Source organism: Scylla paramamosain, chromosome 34 (genome assembly GCF_035594125.1).
Source record: "Scylla paramamosain isolate STU-SP2022 chromosome 34, ASM3559412v1, whole genome shotgun sequence".
NCBI classification, from domain to species: Eukaryota; Metazoa; Arthropoda; class Malacostraca; order Decapoda; family Portunidae; genus Scylla; species Scylla paramamosain.
This window is the reverse complement of record NC_087184.1, coordinates 16,115,241-16,120,219: the sequence shown is the minus strand read 5'-3', so window position 1 is coordinate 16,120,219 and position 4,979 is coordinate 16,115,241. Positions and strand designations below refer to the sequence as shown.

Sequence of the window (4,979 nt, the reverse complement as noted above, 5' to 3'; positions counted from 1 at the left end):
AGAGAGAGAGAGAGAGAGAGAGAGAGAGAGAGAGAGAGAGAGAGAGAGAGAGAGAGAGAGAGAGAGAGAGAGAGAGAGAGAGAGAGAGAGAGAGAGAGAGAGAGAGAGAGAGAGAGAGAGAGAGAGAGAGAGAGAGAGAGAGAGAGAGAGAAAGTTGAATCACTGACCACCAAAAACAAAAGAATAAGATACAAAATATAAAATGTAAAAATACAACTCTCTCTCTCTCTCTCTCTCTCTCTCTCTCTCTCTCTCTCTCTCTCTCTCTCTCTCTCTCTCTCTCTCTCTCTCTCTCTCTCTCTCTCTCTCTCTCTCTCTCTCACACACACAAAGCAGCCTCCAATCTTTACATCACGGGCGCGGCCAAAAATGCACCTACCTGTTCCTAATTAAACTTAACTCACCGGCGCTCACCTGCCAATAAACCCTCGCAGTCCCGCACGTGCCCAGCAAAGCACCTGCCTGGCAAAGTGAGGCCGACCCATAATGCAATACCCAATGCTCTCTCTCTCTCTCTCTCTCTCTCTCTCTCTCTCTCTCTCTCTCTCTCTCTCTCTCTCTCTGGTAGACGTGGTTGATTTGTTTTTTTGTTTTTTTGTTTAGTTTTGTTTTGTTGGTGTGGTGTGAAATTCTCTCTCTCTCTCTCTCTCTCTCTCTCTCTCTCTCTCTCTCTCTCTCTCTCTCTGGTAGACGTGGTTGATTTGTTTTTTTGTTTTTTTTGTTTAGTTTTGTTGGTGTGGTGTGAAATTCTCTCTCTCTCTCTCTCTCTCTCTCTCTCTCTCTCTCTCTCTCTCTCTCTCTCTCTCTCCTATAACATGAACCAATTGAAAATAAAAAGTAATCACAAGTAACAAATAAACAGGTAAATAAATAAGGAAATTTATGCAAACATACGGACAGAGAAATGCTTTTGTGATGCTCAGAAACTCAAAAATAGATGGAAATACTTAACATAGTGTAAAAAAATAATAAGAAGAATGTGTCCTAAAAAAAACATGGGAGGAATAGTTTTCATGAAAGATATAATGATTCTCTCTCTCTCTCTCTCTCTCTCTCTCTCTCTCTCTCTCTCTCTCTCTCTCTCTCTCTCTCTATGAATCAGTCAGGAGGTACCAACAATTTAATTTTCCTAACATTGTCACTTAGCCTCGACACGCACCTCTCTCTCTCTCTCTCTCTCTCTCTCTCTCTCTCTCTCTCTCTCTCTCTCTCTCTCTCTCTTCAATCTATTTACTTTTTTTATACACGAAAGCACAAATCAAAAAGGATCCTGCAAATATCAGAGCAATTTAACTTTATACCAGTGTTTCATTATTTTCTGTTTTTATTACGGGAATACAAAACAAACTGCGCACACGTTAATTAAAATGCCGCAGGTACGTAGGCAGGTACACACACACACACACAGACACACACACACACACACACACACACACACACTAAGAGAGAAAGGTAGCGTAGATATCAACTGAAATACATATACATAATGCCTTCATGATACAAAGAATACATCGCTCTATGCTGCAAAACAAATCTATGAATAGTAAATTAGTAAAAAAAAATGGAATAAATTTTGATAGGAAAAGATAACAGTAATTATAATGTAACAATATGTAAATTTGTACAAGTATATATATTAAAAAAATAATGATACTGAAATTTTTTGAGCAATGACCTCTCTCTCTCTCTCTCTCTCTCTCTCTCTCTCTCTCTCTCTCTCTCTCTCTCTCTCTCTCTCTCTCACTAAGTACACCAATCGCAGTGTTGACAAGGTTTCCATATCAATCTCCCGGAAGCCTATATCCTACGAGTATACAAACGGGCCTCTCTCTCTCTCTCTCTCTCTCTCTCTCTCTCTCTCTCTCTCTCTCTCTCTCTCTCTCTCTCTCTCTCTCTCTCTCCTGATGAGTTCCGTGGCTTGAATAAACTAAACTCTGATAGCCAAGTAACAAAGCCTCTCTCTCTCTCTCTCTCTCTCTCTCTCTCTCTCTCTCTCTCTCTCTCTCTCTCTCTCTCTGAACCATGCAAGAAAACTGGTGTTCATTCCTAGACTAAGAAACTCTATATACATGACTATACCCTGAAAAAAAAATATCCGTGTTAATTCCTAGTAGTAGAAGTTCATACGCTTTACAAGGATGTATTAAAATGTTACGTGTCCTTAGTGAGTCTGGCGCCTTAATGCAGGGCACCACGAGCTGGGAATCACGTGCCGGTGTTGGTGAAGGGAGTGGGGACAGGCAGTGAGAGCCACTAGCCAATGAACTCGCGACACAAATCTGGCAGACCAATAGGAGAGCGCGCCTAGTCTCCCACCACGCCGGGCACTGCTTGGCCTGCGTGAGTTCCTTGCGCGTTCGGGCGTTCAAAGTTACCGCTGCCCCTTCACGCGTGTGTCTGGTCACGTACGCCAGGCCGCCTTCAGTGCCAACGTGACAGGTGTTTTTTGTTTTTGTTTTTCGTTTTAATAAGGTTAGGTCATATATCTACGCTTGTATTAACCGACATACACTAAATAGCACACCGGAATGCCGTACATACTCGGGGCACGCGTCACCTGCTAGCCTGGCGGTGTTGCCTTGCCTGCCTCACCGCGCCCGCTTCAGTACGCCGACCCACGTACGACGCTTCACTCCGCCTGCCTCAGTGGTCGCCTCAGATTAATACGCGGCTGATACTTTTTCTGTGACGCTTCAGGGCAGATTAGATTAGAGAAAAAATTAACATTATCGCGTGGTGACGGAAGCCGCGCCGCTTACCGCCTCTGCACACACATCAAAGCTACCTCCTCCCTCCCCCTCTTCCTCTTCCCCCTCCACACTCAGCAGCCAACACTCACGTTATCCAGCGAAGGGTGTAGCACTAGCTGGCGGTGGTGGTGGTGGTGGTGGTGAGGCATGAAGGATCAGTGTGTGTTGCGTCCCCCGCCCGTCCAGCCTCTGCCAAACCTGCCGACGAAAGGATAAATATACAAGACCAAAGTTTAAATCAAAACTACACCTAATCGTTAAACGTAATTATTGCAATGCACTGTTTCTTAAAGCATCAGTGAAGAGGAATTAGCATACAGAAGAGAGAGAGAGAGAGAGAGAGAGAGAGAGAGAGAGAGAGAGAGAGAGAGAGAGAGAGAGAGAGAGAGAGAGAGAGAATGCAAGCCAACATGAACAAACATTCCTGCTTTTGATGTTGCTAGTCAGAACATAAATGCAGAAATAAATACACACACAAATAAATAAATAAGTAAGGAAATAAACATCACAAAAAAAATGAGAAAAATAGACGATAACGTTTCCTACCGTCGCCTTAGGATGATAAGACAAGAACTGAGAGGTTGAAGCTCGATACCGTTAGATTTAAAACAATAAAATAAGAATTAGCAGAAAAGCAAAGACTGGAATGGATGGAGGGATTAAAAATTGGATAAAAACAAAAAAAAAAAAAAAGAAAAAAAGGACCAGAATGAACGCGAGGATTAAACAAACACAAACACACACACACACCCAAAAATAAAAGATAAAAATAAAAACTTAAAGAAACTGACTCTTAAAATAAAGCTGAGTAAACAAAACTGAAAAAAAAAAGTTACTAAATATCAGTGACCTTTAAAACACAAGCCAACATAAATAACCTTCATACATAAACTACCACGTATGTAACTAATTAATGACCTTACAGCTTCCCTTATCCTGCCCTTCCTAACAACCCTATTCAGTCCCAACCGTGCAATGACCCCCATCTCACCGCCCCTTGCCCCAGCCAACCCACACCCTCCCCCTTGCGTCTATAACCCCACATACCATACTGTTGTCCCTAAAACTAAATGTGGAGGTGTGGAGGCCAGCTGGGTATTCAAAGGAGGCAGGATGGAAGGAACGGACACGGGGACTGAGTGAGGAGCGTGAAGGGGGGTGGAGGGGGTGGATGGGGTGTTACAGGGGGAGGGCTTGCGTCTTTAAGGTCGTGTTTCCTCTGCATTTAAGGACATTAAGGGCGCTATGTTCAATTTCCTTTTTCATAACCATTTACGCTGATAGAAGGAAGGCCCCGGGTAGCATGTGATTATGCCAGTTTGCTCTCTCTCTCTCTCTCTCTCTCTCTCTCTCTCTCTCTCTCTCTCTCTCTCTCTCTCTCTCTCTCTCTCTCAGCGTGACATTAAGTATTCCTCATCATTTACCAGTTATACACACGCTTCTACATTCACGTAATCATATATGTATACCTTTAACACCTCTTAATAATGGTTTTTATACGTATTTCTCATCAGTTACCAACCCCACACATATACTCACACACGCACGCACGCACCTGTTCTACTTACACACTTGTACATACCTTCATCAAGGAACACAAGGAAGAAAATCAAGAAAACAAACTGCGCAGTATCCTGATCAACCAACACGTGCATCCCTCTTCTGTGCCTTGGGATGACTGACGCGTGGTCCTCTCCACGAACAATCCTCCCATTGGTCAGCTACAGGCCATGTTACGTCACCTGATTGGCTGCCACCGAGTGTTCCTCCTGTGACTGCATATGGATGATGCGTCGTGATACCTCGTTTTCTTTTATCTCTTCTGATGGGTGTCTGAGAAAAAGTAAGGAAGGTAAACTGTGGGAATGTGATGGCTTAATTGTTTTGTTTCGGTGTGAGGGAAGTTATCCTGTGATGTATTAGAGATTCAGGGGCTGGTGAGACAGAAATTAGCTAGAGGAACGAGGTGAGACAGGACCATGTTGTGAAATACTTCTGCGCCGCATCTCCACTGTTTTCAGAAGACTCTAGTTGAAGACACACTTGTGACGCGTTTTTACGGTTGTAGTGAGAGATTGGCAATATTTCTACATTATCAACAGGAGAAACGCTCTTGAGAACCCGGCTGATCATCTCTTTGGCCTTCGAAAATAATTATGGTGAAGTTACATGGGTTTTTAATTGTTTTTATGGTTAAAATGGGAGACTGATAAGATTTCTATGGTATTA

General features: G+C 43.2%; 1 long non-coding RNA gene across 1 annotated transcript in view; it reads right to left on the bottom strand.

The window, feature by feature from the left end:
• Nucleotides 1-4,475, bottom strand: part of LOC135089955 (uncharacterized) — a 52,931-nt gene extending 48,456 nt beyond the window's left edge. The window contains exons 1-2 of the long non-coding RNA XR_010261693.1: nucleotides 4,333-4,475; nucleotides 2,840-2,948 (exon numbers count right to left, since the gene is read on the bottom strand). This is a non-coding gene — a long non-coding RNA (uncharacterized LOC135089955). The remainder of the gene's footprint in view (nucleotides 1-2,839; nucleotides 2,949-4,332) is intronic.
• Between the last annotated feature and the right edge of the window lie 504 nt (nucleotides 4,476-4,979).